The sequence below is a fragment of the Eretmochelys imbricata genome, chromosome 3, assembly GCF_965152235.1.
Source record: "Eretmochelys imbricata isolate rEreImb1 chromosome 3, rEreImb1.hap1, whole genome shotgun sequence".
Taxonomy (NCBI): Eukaryota; Metazoa; Chordata; order Testudines; family Cheloniidae; genus Eretmochelys; species Eretmochelys imbricata.
The window spans coordinates 45,226,301-45,245,301 of NC_135574.1; the positions used below are offsets into that span (position 1 = coordinate 45,226,301).

The 19,001-nt window shown below is 39.1% G+C and overlaps 1 protein-coding gene across 1 annotated transcript in view; it reads left to right on the top strand.

Annotated features, from left to right (window-relative positions):
• Positions 1–19,001, top strand: part of MCPH1 (microcephalin 1) — a 237,573-nt gene that overhangs the window by 184,283 nt on the left and 34,289 nt on the right.

Genomic DNA, 19,001 nt, shown 5'->3' on the forward strand with positions numbered 1-19,001 from the left:
TTATATGATAAGTTGATAAGAGTAGCCAGACATGTGTAGCTAAACTGCTCCTCCCTCCTGGCTTATCCGTTATCTTCCTGTAGGGGGGGTCACTTGCAAGGCAGCACAAAGATCAGAGCACACTGCTGAATGCTGTATGGTATGCTGCACTAAATCTCTTGAAAAACTGATCAATTACAGGACCCCTGTGAATTTCTTAAGCACAACTCTAATTACGAATTTCCTAGACATCAGTTCTTATAGCCTCCAAGTATGTTTTCAGTGTGAGCTTGTAAATTTTTTCTTGTGATCATTTTAAAATATGCACACAAAAGTTCCTTTGTTTGTTCGGTCCTCTTAAAGAAAAATTCTTTTGAACTAGGAGTACTTGTGGCAACTTAGAGACTAATCAATTTATTTGAGCATAAGCTTTCGTGAGTTACAGCTCACTTCATTGGATGCATGTGAGCTGTAACTCACGAAAGCTCATGCTCAAATAAATTGGTTAGTCTCTAAGGTGCCACAAGTACGCCTTTTCTTTTTGCGAATACAGACTAACACCGCTGTTACTCTGAAACCGTTCTTTTGAACTGTTTCTCAGCCCAGCATTGCTTGGCTTATGTTTAATAGTTTGTATAAATAAGGAGGAAGACACTTTTCTAATCAGACAAAGGTAGGCTTCAGCTTATCCTTTCAGAAAGAAATCATGCTCTTTTTTAAGAATTGAACCTTCAACTGAACATATTGTGCATAAATACATTCTACTGTAATTAGAATAGAATGATCTTTTATATGAATCATGTAAAAAGTGAATAGGAAAGCTTGAAAACCGTTTTTTAAATGTTAGTCATGTTATTAACTGGCTATTTTAAATTATGTTCATTTTAAAAATATTCATCAGTTAAAAGTTTCGCAGCTGGGCAAAAGGGGATAATGTTTCAAACAGAGTGGCAGCAGGAATTCCTCAATAAATGCAGGACTGGCTCTAGGCACCAGCAAAGCAAGCACGTGCTTGGAGTGGCACATTTCCAGGGGCGGCGTTCCGGCCACCCTTTTTTTTCGGGGCAGTTGTGCTCTCAGAGCTGCGCCACTTAGATGAGGCAAGGAAGGGGAAGCCCCAGCCCTGGGATGCTGACCTGCCAGGGCCCAGCCGCTACCTGGGGAGGAGCGGGCGAGTCCTGCCGGGGAGCCAGGGCTGTGCTACCTCATCTGCGAGCTGGCTGCTGCGCTGCCTTGTGCCACCCCTTATATCAGGGCTTCTCTGCGCGGCCAGGCAGGGGAGGGGGTAAAGCCCCTGCAGGCGCTGGGAGAAGGTGACATCGCTGCCTCCACTTCCAGCACCGCCTGCGAGCCCCAGCCCCACCTGAGCTTGAGGTGGCAAATTTTTTGTTTGGGGCGGCAATAAACCTAGAGCCGGCTCTGAATAAATGACATGGGAGTATAGGATTTGTTATATTAGATCATACTGGCCTAATATCATGCCTCTGGTTGTGGTCAATAGTGGTGGTGGAAGATGAAGAAAAATACATCATGGAGCAATATTTAATAGTGCAGGGCTGTACATGGGGAGGACAGGGATTACTCTGTGTCCTGCAATGATCAGCTAACTTCAGAAAGCATGAGACTACTAAACAGCTAAGAAAGACCAGGAAAGAGTTTGCTTCCAATAAAATCTTGGAAAAAAAAATTGTCTGCTGTAGAAAATATGCTCTGGAAACCATCATGCTGGGGAACTGATTCTTGAGGAGAAATTGCCCTATAATTCCTTGGATCTGGACACAGAAACTGGACTTCTCTTATTAAATATTGCTTTTAATTTTAAGTGAATGTTGTGCTAAAGAAGGTTCCAAAATAATACGCACTGGAGACCAAAGTCCCCTATTTATCCATAGGACAAGCACTATATCATAAGAAGCGTCATTACAGGTTTCCCTATATATCTTTCTCTGCCAAAACACGTTAACACTGTTTTACTTTCTATGATATGGAAACTGTATAAAGGCTGTGAAAGCCAGTTGTAGGAATTAGGATCTCTACTTTGTTGCTCATTGGATGGTTGAGATGTCTTACTCCACCTTATGTTTTCATGACTGCCTTATCTAAAGACAACCCAAAAAGTTTACTTCTGGAGAACTCCAAAGGGGACAAAATGTGCTTGATTTATGTTTCATCTGCATGAGATATAAAACAAATATGTCAGATTTGCTTTCTGGGGAGTATTTGTTTGTCAACGACCATGCTTTGGATCTCAGTACATTGAGGTGTTTGTCTGAGGCTTAAGACATGGTGAGGATATTTCCTGTAAAATAAATGTAATAGTGAAACATTTGTTTTTGGCAAATAGAGAGAATGCATAGCCTGGTGTTGCTCTACCAGAACTAATAAATGTGACAGATACCCTGAAAGCTTGTTGATGCAGCCACAAAACTTTTTTGAAGAGAAGTTTCTACTTTTCAATCTATTGGTTTCTTTGAACAAAAATATCCTTCTGTTTGTATAACTGTTTCTTTCTCAAGGAATGAGACTACTTGTGGCAACCTTCAGGGAGTCTGCACAATCACATTTGTTCTCTTAAATTTTTTTAAAAATTTTTTGATGTCTAACCAGACAAAATTAGATTTATCGGGTCATTCGCATTATTAAAGTTGAGTTAAGTTGGATGCAGATCTTCCTTTACATTTTTAAGGGATTTTTGCTTCACATTTTTACTTAGATGCTGTCAGACTGGCTTCTCCCCTGGAAGTATATCCAAAGCACTTACGAACCTTGATAACTTAGTTTAAAAATACTGAAGAGGAAAATATCTTGCATGAGGTTCTGCCTCTGTTTCATGCTCCAGTGCTGAAAGTTTCCTTTTTCTTAGTGAGGAATACTTGGAAGATTTGTCTTACTTTTCTTACACTTTTTGGTGAGACCTGTGTGTGTTTTCATTCTTCAGTTTGACAGTGAAGTGGAGGATAATGTTTACCAGTGTGATCTGTTAAAGGTTTTCTTCTCAATTGTTAGAGCTGTGCTATCACCTTTATCTCAAGGAGACCGGGAGTTTGAGAAGTTGTCAGACAAGGAAGGGCCAAGAACCCTTTCCTGGGAGGATTTATAAAGTAGCTCTTGATCTGGAAAAACTCTTATGAGATGGCAGCTCTGATTTACTAAGGATGATGCATTCATCCCTCCATAACTGGACGACTAAGTCACGGAGAACATATTTGCACTTCAGTTCATCTGGGTTTTTGAGGAGGGATCAAAGGGACTGGATGTGATCCAGCAGCCTCTCAATGCCAACTGGCAAGAGGGTTACAAGAATATTCTGATTCTGGTTCACCAAAGAATGTCATATGAGGTCTTAAACAACTGAAAGCCAGCATCACACTGGTCATTAATATTGTTATGAAATGTACATACTGTGACAAAGCTCCAAGCCTGTATTGGTGGGTCCCGCACTTCCAGGCAGATTCAGTGGCCTCAGAAGCTCACTAACACCCTCAATATGACATCCCTTTCCCAGCATAGCAGCAAAGGTCACAGCTTATTGAGCTACTTTCATCACAGGCCAGTATGGAAGGTGGAATACCCACAGTCTCTGTTGCTCCTTAGAGCTCAGTAGGCTGAGTTTGGCCTCCTGCCTGGACCAAGTCTGCTACCCCTCTCAAGGGGATCTCTGTAGAACATGGAGGAAGGGGGGAACCCAGACCCGCCCTCCACTCTGGGTTCCAGCCCAGGGACCCTAATGGTAGCAGCTGTTCGCAGTTTTTCCCTTCACCAGTGATGCTGCTTCAATTCCCTGGGCCACTTCCCCATGGTCCCCTTTTCCCAAGCTTGGCACTTACCTCAGGATTCAGCAATGCTCCACTCCACTCCACTGGGCTTCTCAAGAGAGAGCTGGAAAGGAGAGCTTTAAAGCAGTATGAGTAGGACCTTAATTGGTTCCAGCTGTCTCCATTAGCCTAAGGGCCTTAACTGACCTGTTGCCAGTTAATTGAGGTCAGGTGCCAGCATTCACCTAACGACCTTAACTGGTTAAATTGGCATCAGGTGTCTTGATTGGCCTGGAGTAGCTTTGTTTGGCTATCTAGGGAACCTGCTCATTCTGAGGCTGATATACCAGCCTTCCACTACTCTCTTATATCCTTGTGGTCTGAGTCCGTCACAGTACAGATACTATCTAGGAGTTATGTATATATGTTGAAAATGAAGTTTTAAATTCTGTATTATGGCAGAGATAACAGAGCTTTTCTGTTAGACAAAAGATGTTTATTCACCCCTCTCTCTGTCAGCATATAAATTAAGTATTACAAAGTCAGCAGAGAGGTGTAGAGTCAACAGGGAACAGCACAGAGGAAAAACAAGCAACGGGGTTGTACTGTCTCAATACAGACTGAACTTGTTGGATGCAAGTATAAAGTAAAGAAGACACTGATCCTGCACCTTAGAAAGTAAACAGGCAGTGCATTTACATTCATGAAAATGGGATCACAACCAGCCTTGGTTGAAGATGCTGCAAAAGGCGTTGGTGAGATAAACATCTTTAGACATGAGATTAGCCTGTTAGTCTCTAGAAAATGTACTATGAGTTTGTTTTAAATGGTAACAAAATATCTTGAATCATGAATCTTTTGGTAATAAACTTATCCTTGTTTTCGCTATAAATATATCTCAGAGTTGTGATATTAGGAAAGATGCTGCTGAGCCTGAGTTAAATCATACAAGCTGGTATGTATACTGTTCCCTTGGGGACAGCAGACCTGGTATTTCTGTGAGTGTTCAGGGGATAAAGGGCTAGACACAAGAGGGGAATGCTTCAAATGAGCTCAAGGACTGGGGTTACACCTATTCTTAACTTTCAAGGCAAAGTTAGGGCTGGCACAGTCCAGTTGAGAGTGGTTGGATGGCTAACAGGCTGGTGATATTAGGGTGCTGACAGTTAAACACAAGCAAATCTCTCTCTCTGTCACTGAAGTCAAGGAAGTAACAAGATGAATCATAGTCATGGGTATCCTGAGAACCATCACACTGGAGCCCTGGCTTTTGAGGGTTGAACCTGCTTCTGTGTTGGGACTGCAGGAGTCTGAGAGGCTGTTTGAGTGTAGAGGGTCAAAAGCAAGATTGGAGTAGAAGACCCTTGATATATCTTGGACCTCCACAGGAAAGAACTCTAGTGGTTTGAATGTTGGAAAGATCAACCAATTTAGCATTTCTGTTGAATGTGTGGCTCCTAATTGCTGCAGTGGCATTCAGGAGTAGTGTGGAGAGTACAGAAATCTTTCTCCAGGAATGCTGGCTGGAACTCATGTGGAAGCAGTGGGCAAGTCAATAGCTTCCGAGCGCAGCAGCCTCTTCTGAGATCTGTGGCTGGGTGCACTGCTGTGACTAACCTTCTGTTTGTGGAGGATTAGTTTAGTGCTCCTGCACAAGGAGAGACTGCTCTTCTTTCCTGTCTGATACATGCTGTCCGGTGGTGAAGTAGATTGAATGTCCCCCCTCAGATACATCAGTGAGGACTTTGCTGTCTCGACATCTGTCTCAACTTACTCTCTACTTTGCTGCGAGCTTCTTAGCCTTTCCCACCATGTTTAGGAAGCTGAAAGTGAGGCACCTTGCCAACAAAATGAGCATAACCTCTCTTTAACCCTATGTTGGAAAAAGTTGCTGCATTTGGCGCGTCTTTTTGAACATTGGTTGCTCCTGTCATCCATTTGGGAGCAGCTTTCCCAGCAGAGGAGGGAAAGTTGTGCCTCGAAAGTAATTCCCTCCTGCAAAGCCAAACTAGCCATAGCTCAAGGGAATGGAAATGGAAATGGAAGAAGCTGAATTTGGAAAATTAAGTGTGAAATGTTAGGAAAGTTTAAATAAATTTTTGTCCTCGAAAGTTCCGGTGAGGAGGAGAAATTCTGAATGCTGCATTGTTACTGTATCTCTGAGGAGTTAGAACATGTCTGGCTTCTCGCTTGGAGGGCAGGGCTTATTCCACAACTGCTGAATGACAGGCTGATCTGCATCCTATCAACAGTGAGTGGGAACATCGTATTGTAAGATTGTAAGACATATTAAAGTAGGAGGATTCTGAATAGCTTGGCACAGGGTTTTTTATATTTCAGTACAAAATTCAATAAAAAGTTTATTATATTTCATATTAGTTGTAGTTGCCTTTCAATACTTTTGTTATGTTACTCATTTTGGTCATCTCCTTTTGGTGGTGCTTTATAGATGGAGGGGCCTGTTTGAATGTACAGTACAATGTATTATCCAAACTGAAATTGTGATGCTTAGTCTGCAGTTTCCTGATTGCCTTTTAGTTAAGTGAATAGAGTGTTTGACATAAAATAGCAAATACTGCCCAGTATATTTAAAGTAAAAATTAGATATTTCCCCCTTTAAAAAAAAAGCCATTCACTTTAGAGAACTCACCTTATAAAAAGGAGTGAAATGTATATTTTGCCATAATTAAGCATTTAAACCTTTTTGCCAGATGTGCTTCAGGCAATTTCCTTTCTTGGGAAACAGTAATTCCCTTACTCAACCAGTTCTGTTTTTATTTCTTACAGTATATGAGTATGCTGCATTAAAAGCAAGACCACTAATATTATCTTTCCAATTATCATTTTACATTCAGCTGCACAGCTTCTGTTTGTCAGGCAAGTAGAGAGGCACTTCTCTGAGATCTTTGATACTAAAGGAAGCATAAAAGTTTGTGAAGTAATATAAGAAAATGTTGACTCGGTCTTAGTCTCTGTTTGTAGATTTTTTTCCTCCATTTCATTTTAAGGTTGTTAATTTTGTAGGAGAGTGAATTGTCATTTTAATGCTTTTTTTATTCACATTTTTTGCAGTGAGACTAAATCTGAGGGGTAGAATAAGAAGCCAGGCTATGATAATGAGGCACAAGTGCTATTTGATTCACTATTATAGTAATATTTAACACTCCTGAATAATTTAAAGAATTGTTGTAATATGAGAGAATTAAACTTCAAAATAAAGTACTAGATGCAAATAAGAGATCTGAAATCTTGTCATAAATTTTAAAATCATAAAAACCTTTTTGTAGATTGCTGGTACCTGAATTTTTGCCATTTTGATACTTTTCTGCTCATCTTTGATTCTTGGGTCCTTTTAATATTATTAGTCTATAATAATTTCATTTGATGACTCCAAAAATTTTCTTTCCTTCATTTTTTTGGAATGTTTCTCAGAAACAAATGAAAACAAGGACAAGATTAATAAAATCACAAAATTATAAACAGTAAAAGGGTTTTGAATACTAACTACTAATCATGCCATCTAGTCTGCAGTCTTATTTTTTTTCCCCCAGGAGAAAGGAATGACAAATATTTTGTTGCAATGAGCTGAAATTAATGAACGTATTTTCTTCGTGACCCATAGTTAAATCAAGCCAACTCTAAATCCTTTCTGAAGTAAGCAGTAACTTCCTATCAGTTTATCTTATACCATGCCCATCACCTTATTATCCGAGCTTATCAATGTAGGATGTACTTGTATGTGTATTTCCTATGAAATTTGCTAAACTTATTGTGCAAAACAATGAGCTTATTTGAAAAAGCCAAGACATTCTGAATAACTTTAAGTTTACTGCAACCTGTCTCTTTTAAGCATATAAATAAGAAGTAATTTTTTTCAAATAAGTTTATTCTGGAAAATTATTTAGAAATGTATATTGTGCCAGTCTCAAATTGGTCGTATTGTATTGATGTAATGCCATGGAGAATTAGTTACAAAAGAGAGTAACAAAATCACTCTTTGTTCTTGACTCATCTGAGTGACTCACATGTCCTCAGTACCTGACATCTATTTGTTGCCACATTTTACTCTCCCTCTTCAGACAGAATCTTACCAAGTTTTTCGAAGACCTTCTTCCTTCATAAAATCATAGTGCTGGAGGGGACCTTGAGAGGTCATCAATTCCAGCCCTCTGCAGTGAGGCAGGACCAAGTAAATCTAGACCGTCCCTGAAAGTGTTTGTGCAATTGGTTCTTAAAAACCTCCAATTATGGGGATTCCACAACCTCCTCTGAAAGCCTATTCCAGAATGTAACTAACCTTTATAGTAGAAAGGATTTTTCTAACATCTAACCCAAAATCTCCCTTACTGCAGATTAAGCTCTTTACTTCTTGCCCAACTGTGATGGTTCTCAGGGACCTAGGACTGAGAGTCTCCTTATTATACCAATGCCTCCAGCATGTGAGAGACTTGTTTGTGTTTAACTGGGTGTCAGGCCGCTGACACCACTAGCCTGTTAGCCTTCCAAGCACTCTCTTCTGGGTACTGTCAGCCCTAACTTTGCCATGCAAGTTAACAATAGGTGCACCCCAATCCCTGAGTTCCTTTGAAGCATTCCTCTGCTTCAAAGTATCTTCTCCACTGAACACTCACAGAAATACCACGTCTGCTATCCCCCAGGGAATAGTATACACACCAACTTGTGTGATGTCACTGAAACCATGTACAAATAAGTGGTAATAGGTAACCAAGCCTATGAAAGATTTGCCTTGCTTTTTAGTTTGGGGGGAAAGGCCAGTTAACAATAGATTTGTACTCTCAAGGGATCAGGAGAAATTTGGCCACCACCTACCTACCTAAAAAAGACCTTTTGGCTACTTCTAGTTTACATTTTGACACTTTTCCAGTGAGACCCGCATCTTTGAGTCTTGTCAGCACTGTTCCCAAGTGGTTTTTATGATCTGACCAAGAATTGCTAAATATTGCAATGTCGTCAATATAAGCCTGTGCAAAGTCTTGTAACTTTTTAACACTTGATTTAAGATCCTTTGAAAGGTGGCTCCTGCATTAATCAAAAGGTAACAGATTCAACTCATAAAATCCCAAATCAGTAATGAACGTGGATTATTTTTCTGTACTGTCTAAAAGGATTTTCTAGTATCCCTTCATGAGGTTTAAAGTAATTAGATATTTCCCCTAGCCTAAAGTATCTAACATGCCATCAGTTCTGAGCATCGGATATGCATCAGGTACTGTGACAGTATTAAGTTTTCTGTAATCAACACACAACCTTATATTCCTATCCTTCTTAGGAACCATAACAACTAGTGAGACCCAAGGCCTGTCTGACTCTTTAACTATCTCCATTCCAGCATTCTTTGTATTTCCTTATTAAATTTATTCACATCTTTCCCAAAGTGTGGCACCCAGAATTGGACACAGTACTCCAGCTGCAGTCTCAACAGTGCTGAGTAGAGTGGGACAGTTACCTCTCATGTCTTAAATACAACATTCCTATTAATATACCCCAGAATGATATTAGCCTTTTGTGCAACTGTATCACATTAACTCATTTGTGTGATACACTACAGCCCCCAGATCCTTTTCAGCATGACTGTCACTTAGCTAATTATTCCTTATTTTGTAGCTGTACATTTAATTTTTCCTTCTCAAGAATAGTACTTTTCACTTGTATTTATTAAATTTCATATTGTTTTTAAACCAATTCTCTAATTTGTCAGTTCTAATCCTGTCTTCCAAAGTGCTTGCCACCCCTCCCAGCATGGTGTCATCTGCAAATTTTACAAGCATACTCTCCAGTCAAGTTGAAATAATATTAAATAACATAAACAACTCATTAATGAAAATACTGAATAGTACCAGACCCAGGACTGACCCCTGGAGACCTCACTAGATATGCCCTCCAAATTTGACAGCAAACCATTGATAACTTTGAGTACGGCCTTTCATTCAGCTGTGCATCCATTTTATAGTAATTTCATCTAGACTACATTTCCCTAAATTGACTATTAGAATGTCATGTGGGATCTTGTCATGTGAGATGTGTCAAGTGGAGTGACTCAGGGGTCGGTCCTGGAGCCGGTTTTGTTCAATATCTTCATAAATGATCTGGAGGATGGTGTGGATTGCACTCTCAGCAAATTTGCAGATGATACTAAACTGGGAGAAGTGGTAGATATGCTGGAGGGCAGGGATAGGATACAGAGGGACCTAGACAAATTGGAGGACTGGGCCAAAAGAAATCTGATGAGGTTCAATAAGGATAAGTGCAGGGTCCTGCACTTAGGACGGAAGAACCCAATGCACAGCTACAGACTAGGGACCGAATGGCTAGGCAGCAGTTCTGCGGAAAAGGACCTAGGGGTGACAGTGGACAAGAAGCTGGATATGAGTCAGCAGTGTGCCCTTGTTGCCAAGAAGGCCAATGGCATTTTGGGATGTATAAGTAGGGGCATAGCGAGCAGATCGAGGTACGTGATCGTCCCCCTCTATTTGACATTGGTGAGGCCTCATCTGGAGTACTGTGTCCAGTTTTGGGTCCCACACTACAAGAATGATGTGGAAAAATTGGAGAGGGTCCAACGAAGGGCAACAAAAATGATTAGGGGTCTGGAACACATGACTTATGAGGAGAGGCTGAGGGCACTGGGATTGTTTAGTCTGCAGAAGAGAAGAATGAAGGGGGATTTGATCGCTGCTTTCAACTACCTGAGAGGTGGTTCCAGAGAGGATGGTTCTAGACTATTCTCAGTGGTAGAAGAGGACAGGACAAGGAGTAATGGTCTCAAGTTGCAGTGGGGGAGGTTTAGGTTGGATATTAGGAAAAACTTTTTCACTAGGAGGGTGGTGAAACCCTGGAATGCGTTACCTAGGGAGGTGGTAGAATCTCCTTCCTTAGAAGTTTTTAAGGTCAGGCTTGACAAAGCCCTGGCTGGGATGATTTAATTGGGGATTGGTCCTGCTTTGAGCAGGGGGTTGGACTAGATGACCTCCTGAGGTCCCTTCCAACCCTGATATTCTATGATTCTATGATCTTCAAATTCCTTACTAATATCAAAATATATCAGGTCTACTGCTCTCCTCTCTTCCCCCATCCACCAGGCCAATAATACTGTCAAAGAAGGAAACTGGATTGCTTTGGCATGGTTTTTTCTTGATAGATACATGCTGGCTATTCCTTATAACCCTGGTATCATCTAGGTGCTTAAAAATTTATTGTGTAATAATTTGTTCCAGTATTTTTCCAGGTATTGAACTTAGGCTGACTGGTCTATAATACCACAGGTCCTCTTTGTTCCCTTTTTTAAAGATAGGTACTATACTTACCCTTCTCCAGTCCCCTGGGACCTCGCCCATCCTCCTTGAGTTCTCGAAGATAATTGCTAATGGTTCCAAGATTGCTTCAGCTAGTTCCTTAGGTTCCCTAGACTGAAGCAGAATAGGCGTTAAACACCTCAGCTTCTTGATGTCATCAGTTATTAGCTCTCCTTCCCCGCTAAGTAGAGGGCTTCCACTTTCTTTCATCTTTTTCTTGCTTCTAATGTATTTAAAGGTTTCAGAGTAACAGCCGTGTTAGTCTGTATTCGCAAAAAGAAGCAGGACAGTGGGGTGGGAGGAGGTATGGTTTCATATTCTCTGTGTATATATAAAGTCTGCTGCAGTTTCCACGGTATACATCTGATGAAGTGAGCTGTAGCTCACGAAAGCTCATGCTCAAATAAATTGGTTAGTCTCTAAGGTGCCACAAGTACTCCTTTTCTTTTTGCGAATGTATTTAAAGAATCTCCTCTTATTGCCTTTTATGTCCTTTGCTAGGTGTAACTCATTTTGTGTCTCAGCCTTTCTAATTTTGTACCTACATGCTTGTGATATTCTTTTGTACTCCTCCATTGCAAGTCATCCATGTTATCAGAGGAGTGCTTTTTGATTTTCAGGTCATTAAATTCTTCCTGATGGATATTAGACACTTCCCTCCTTCCTTCTTTGCATTGGGATAGTTTGCAATTGTGCCTTTAATATTGTCTCCTTGAGAAACTGTTAATCCTCCTGAATTCCTTTATACCTTAGATTTTCTTCCCATGGGACCTCATCTACCAGTTCTCTCTAATGTCCTCCTAACTTTGTTCTCTGCATCTAAAACTGGAGCCTCTCACCTGCTTTCTTCTCTTAATCTCTTCAAATGCATTGTGACCCCATTCCTTCCTGAATTAACCTTTGACTGGTTGCTTCCTCTCTACATAGAATATGCTCTGATCTCCCCCATCCTCAAAGAAAAATGTCCCTTGATTCCCAGTTGCCTCTCCTGTGGGATTTTGTCTTTTTTATTTTTTTTTTATTTTTGGCGGGGGAATCAAGTGTAAAATTAGTTGAATATGAAAGAGTCCTGAATGCTGTTGGAAAATAGGAAAACAGCTATGCTCAAAGAAGAAAGTTTATTATGCTTAATAACTTGTTTAAAGCAATGCCTTTTAAAAAATGTTTTAGGCATTAGACAGTAATCCAGCCTTCCAAACACCCTTAGCCCTTCTGATTTAAGCCTCTCCTCTGCTCCACAGCCATTCATATGTTAGTGATAGACTCTCTGATCTAATAATGGTATACTTATTAATAGCATGTCTTACTTCCCAAGAACATGTTATTTCAACTTAAGATTCAGAACTCAAAGAAAAATTTATGTCAAAGAGAGAATGAAAAGGAAGTGAGAAATTGTGCAAGAGGAATAAACAAAGGTTTCAGGGAGAGGACATTTATGGCACCAGTAAGGTACCGAGTTCCTGACATCTGTTTCCCTCAAGAAAAAAGTACAGTACATGTGTTAACCTTTTTTTAAGAGTGCAAGCAGAATATTTGCAGAGAGAGGTTTTCATGTCTTCATACTTGTTGCGGTGTATTTGGCTACACATTTGTAATGAGCAGAGCCACTGTAAACTAGACTTGTCTTCACTAAAGATGATTCTTTGTCTTCCTCTCTACTAAAGAACATGGTCAGGTGACTCATAAACAAAAAAACCAAACAAACCAAAAACCTGAGCTCTTGCATGTGCCCTTCTAGCTCGAAAGCAGCAGCTAATGATTACCATCCTCATTATTATTGGCTTACAAACAAGGAAATAAACAAATATGTTACAAAGACTTCCAAATAAGGTTAGGGCCAAAATGTAAGATTTTATGCTTATTTTTTTAAAGGTAAGAGTGTTAGGAATAAAGAAAAGGAGTACTTGTGGCACCTTAGAGACTAACCAATTTATTTGAGCATAAGCTTTCGTGAGCTACAGCTCACTTCATCGGATGCATAAAGTGGAAAATACAGTGAGGAGATTTATATACACACAGACCATGCAAAAATGGATGTTTACCATATACATTGTAAGGAGAAAAGGAGTACTTGTGGCACCTTAGAGACTAACCAATTTATTTGAGCATGAGCTTTCGTGAGCTACAGCTCACTTCATCGGATGCATACCGTGGAAACTGCAGCAGACTTTATATACACACAGAGAATATGAAACAATACCTCCTCCCACCCCACTGTCCTGCTGGTAATAGCTTATCTAAAGTGATCATCAAGTTGGGCCATTTCCAGCACAAATCCAGGTTTTCTCACCCTCCACCCCCCACGCACAAACTCACTCTCCTGCTGGTAATGAGAGGCTTTCCCAGTTCTAATGTAAATAGAAACATTGACTTTTTTTTTCAGTATTTCTCTTAAGATTGGCTGTGAGCATTTCCCTGGGGTATGGTGAACTGAAACAAAATAACAGCAATGTGTTAGTAACTAGGAGGAGAGGAGGTGAGACATTGTGTTAAGGCTAAGGAATCCCTTGCCTGGGGAGAAGAAACGGTAATAGTGGTATTTCTTCTCCATTATTATGTCCTAGTGATTTATCTGTCCCTATAATACAAGTACAAGAAGGCACCTGATGACAATAAAATGGAGCACATTATAAATAGTTAAAAGGAAATCCTTTTTTTATGCAACACAAATTTTCGATGGTCAAAACCACGTTTTTCCATGATCCTTTCGGATCTCATATCTAAGCAGCATCAGGTGAAGTGCTGGATGAAGTGATAGTGATTTTGGAAGCTGGCACAATTTTCTCTGAAACAGTATTGAAGCAATGCCTCAGCGAATTTGTACACACCAGCATGGCTGGAGTTGAGATGCCATGTTTCAGATGAGGTACAAAATTGAAATTTTACTATTTCTGGTATTAAAGCTACCATGGCAATTTAATTTAAGAAATTATATTCTGGAGATAGAAAAAACTATATAAATGCAGCAGTTAAACACACAAATCAGGAAATGAAAAGTTAAAGTTGAATACACACCCCAACTCTGCTCCATACATACATTGGCAATTCTGTCTTTAGTTATGATAACATGCTACTTCTCGGTTAATACTGTATGGTCTTTTTCTATAATGTGAAAAACACATTATGTAGCTAATAACCTGTGATTGTGTAATTATATGGTACTGCAGTGCAAACAGGACAGAGACGTAGTTGTGTATTCCATCATAACTTTTGTCAGTTCCTGAGTTGCATGTGCCATAACTGTGCATCCTTAATATTGCATTAATGTAGGGTTTTGTATCTAATTTTTGGTCACTTTCAGTTTTGTCCTTAATCCACATGAGAAAAAGAAGAAAAGTTCTCTGTCTTTTATAACTAGCAGACACTGTCCTGCAAAGTGACCTGTTAATTGATGTTAATCAGCATTTCTAGAAAACTACATGTCCGTCAATCATACTGCCAGTCACTGACTACAGATGAGCACCTTGCCTACCTGTGCGTAGACAGAGTAATAGATGCATTGTTTTGTTCACTAAAGTGGCTTCCTTTGAATATATCCCATTAAATTGAATTGGAGGCTCTTGGAAACTTCTTTTACAACATTCATATTAGAGTTATAATATCTTTTCCAGTAATTTCCAAAAAGAACCAAAGAGAGATTAAAGAAAAGAGAACAAAAAAATGTTCTCCAACCTGTATATCAAAAACTCTCAGAACACTAAGTGGTGCTTTTTAAAACGATATAAGTAGTAGTATCAGAATCTGCTTTACAGTCTGTTCTTTATTCATCTTGCTGAACAAATTATCTGCTAGAAAGATAATCATCCATCTATAATAGATTGTGTACAGCTAATAGCTGACCAAATCTTTTAGCAGCATCGTGATCCATAAAATGGTATCTTTTCTTCTCAACATGAATCACCAGTTTATCAGGCTATAAACCAATCAATCTGCTCATTTGCTTTTTAATTGTATAAATCTGCATCTATCAGTGAAAAGTAGATCTTGAAACATTACTATTGTATTCTACTACAAATTAAATGCAATCTTTTTTTAAATGGAATCCAAAAACACTTTTCATATCTGCCTTGACAGGAGAAAAATCACTAGTCAGCTTAGCCACAGCCAAATCTTGCTTCATATGAACATTAGAAGTAGAAATCTTATCTAATGCATCTATCTTAAGTTCCATTCCTGATTTTACTTATAAAAAAACTTATGTAATTATATATTCTCACATGATTTTGAGTCAGTTCCTTCCGTTAAAGGAGGCAATCAGAGAACTGTCAAATATCTATTTTAAAATATTCTCCCAAGGATTCACCTTTAAAATCAAGTGATACATTATCATTAGTTACTGCATTAACCATATCCTGTAGGATGTTGACTTAATGGTCAGTGACTGGCATTGTTCCTCAACATTAGTAACTTTAGATCTAATTCATCAAATTCCTGATCAGCTGACTGTTTTACTAGTTTATATCCTTTTCCAAATTCCCCACTCAAATATCATTTTTTCTTTTTCCATGATTATACTGCTAACAAAATTTAAATATTACTCTTATTAATCTCAGTAAATCGTTTAAACTGTTAAGGTGACATGGTGTCTGGAGGGAAAAAAGCCTGAAGCAGCGTGCTTAGAAAAATTTCCATGTCAAGCAATTTAAGTTTCATTTCCTGGAACAAGGCCCTAGGGTTTGGCCCACTAGTCCTTACAAATGTCTGTTTGCTGAATCCATTTTAAAGTAAAATGCTTTCTGTAGTCATGTGGATGAGGTAAAAGCCTTTTAGAAACCAGTTTTCTAGACTAGATGTAGTTCTGTTTATCTATTTTGTCTTCATCATCAAACATATCATGCATTCTGGCACAATACCACTTTCTAGACTGGAAGGTCAGAATGATCTGGAATTGGGGCTAGAGAAAATATTCTGATTACATGTATGCAGACAGCTAAGAATTCAAAGTAGATTCCCTAGAAAGAAAATGTGGTTGTCCTCGTTTTCGGCTGAGGTTCATTATCTCAAATAAATTTAAATGAAATACTTTTGATGGTATGGTCTAATAACATTTCTTTGTGTTCTACTTCTGCTTTTTTTGGACTGTTGTGCTAGGTTTTCTCATTTTATTCTCTTGTTTTTAACCTTTCTGACTCTGATTCTCACTTGGTCTATGAGTTGGTTAGAATTCAAAGGTGAGCAAGACCGATAATTGAGATGGAAGGTATTGATCTATGAGGAACGATGAAAGAGACTTGTTGCTGCTAAATGATTATTTAAGTGGAGATATATCTGAATGTAGGTATTCAAAGGGTATAAACATCATAAGGGAACAGAGTCTTAGCTGAAATTTTCACCCTTCTTCAGGCCCCTTTGTTCCATATAAAAAGACTATAGCGGCATAAAGGGGGTCTTAAATCTCTGTTAGTGGCTGTAGAAGTATTCCCCCAGTGCAGGTAGACAGCCAAGGAGTCCATTGTAAGCCCTTGTATTAGAGGGTGGGGCAGGTGTGAGGCCACATTAAGCAGCAATAGAGAAATTACAAGCAGCACTGTGATACAAGGTCTCTCCTGCCATAATTTAGAAAGGCCTCAAGGCTATCTAAATTACGTTGGGGACCTCTCCAGCCCCCAGAGTAGCCCAGTATCATAAGGGTGCAAAGATGGCTGAAAGCTACCTTGGCTCCCCCACACCCTGAGGAGCAAGATCTGTGCTGTGCCCCTTAGAGTTGTGGTACAGAATCCCCTCCCTTGCGTAGAACAAGGGGAACTAGCTCGGAATCATGGCCTAAATTTTATTTTTTTTAATTTCATGCCAAGTATCAAGAAATAGCTCTTAGTACTGAGACCTATTAGACCTGGGGGTTGGAACACCTCAGGGTGTTGCGAGGTTATTACATGGGGGGTCGTGAGCTGTCAGCAACCACCCCAAACCCCACTTTGCCTCCAGCATTTATAATGGTGTTAAATAAGTGTTTTTAATTTATAAGCAGGGGGGGGGGGGAGGTCACACTCAGAGTCTTGCTAAGTGAAAGGGGTTACCAGTAGAATAGTTTGAGAAACACTGTATTAGACTGTGGAATGGCCTCTCATGAGAAGTGGTACAATCCCTATTGCTTGTATAATTTAAAACTGCATGGACAAAACAGTAGAAAATGTACTGTAAGGAAAAATCCTGAATTGGCAGGAGTATGCACTAGATGATCTAATAGGCAGTTTTCATCTCTGATTAAATCCCACCACTTGCCTTTAGAAAAATATTTATCTTGGACCTTCATGTGAAAAGCACTTAAAGCAAAGATTTCTATACCCATAACATATAAATATAATTAATATATTTAGATAAATCATGCATTTTCTCACAGCCGTGAAATTAGAACCTTCACAAGTACATGAAAGTGTTAATGACTGCAAACTGCTAAACACAATATCTGAGATTATATTACAACATTAGCAACAATTTGCCTCTCAACATCAGACATCCCAACATCATTGAATTACATACCAATAGTGGAGTGACTGTATTATATTCAGACAGATTCCATCAGTGTTATATGTTCAGTAACATTCTAAGAGCTACAATATCACCTTGTTACTTTTGGTAACAGGATAAAGACTATTCTTCTACAATTTGGCCTGTTTTGCTAATCAAACACTCACAACCAGGCAAGTTATTCTAATTTATTAACACCTCAATTACTACTTTTGTCTTTAAATAAGAATTTTTTTAAAAAATGTAACACTTTAACAATATTAAAAAAGATACAAAATGCACCTCATAATAAGTAATACATATATAATAACCCTTCTTAATGGTAATTTATGTAAAATCAGAATGGAACTTATATCCCCATTTAATTTATCAGTTTAAGGGTGGTTATTTTCTCACTGGCCAGATAAATCCATTATTTGAAAGCATTTTTTCCTCAAAGAGATTACTTTTTATATTCATATATTTTATGACCTGCACTGGCCAGAGTCTCCTGGAATATGATGGGGAAATACACTCCTTTCTAAATCTGCTGAGCCAGTATCTCTTCATTGCCAGAGCATCATAATAATATCTAGCTCTTATAAAGTGCTTTTCGTGAACTGACAAATAGCTTGGATCATGAAAACTTTACTCTCCATAGCATACTACTACACCATTGTGATGCCATATAGAGGGCCTATGTCTTTTCTTGAGGCATCCAGCATTGGCCAAAGTCAGAAAGACTGACTCCTGAACTAGGTGGAATGGTCTGTTCTTCATTATAACAATTCTCATGTCCCCTGTCTCCACTGCTAACAAGCAGAAGATGGCCCAGGGCACCTGTATGTTGTTATTAATATGAACAAGGGGAGTATATACAATTTTAAAAAAAGAAGACAAAAGTAAATTCGAAAAATAGTCCTTGAGCGGAATCTGCAACCAGTTGCAGTTTGCATAATGATTGATGAAATTTTAAATGTCTCAACTTCGTACCCAATTTTAACTGCACTAATTTAACTATTAAAAAGAAACCAACAATAACACGTTTCTACAAGAGGTGTCACCATGGGCTAAAAGGCTGACCTTTCACACCTGGCAGCTTGGATTCAAACATGGACCAGGCTTCAAAGAAACTAATCTTCATGCAGTTTGACAAAATTCCAGTCAGTGTCAGTTCTTTCTTACAAGAAAAAGGCATCTATTTCTGGAAAATAAGAGGGCATCTAACTTATTCAACTTGGAGGAGGGACAAAGCTAAGAGATGAATAGCAAACTGGAGGAAAGTGAAGCAGGGAGAGAGAACTGGGAAAGGAGTAGGAGAAAAATGAGAGAATGCAGGGGGAAGAATGCCAGAGTGAAAAAGAATAGGAATAGGGAACAAAAAAGGAGGTGGTCATCTGATCTTTTTTTATTATTATTATTTTCTTTCACTGAAAGAAAAGGCAAGATAGTGAAGAGAGGATAAAATGGGAGAGAAGCAAATGAATGTCAAATCCTAATTCAGTCT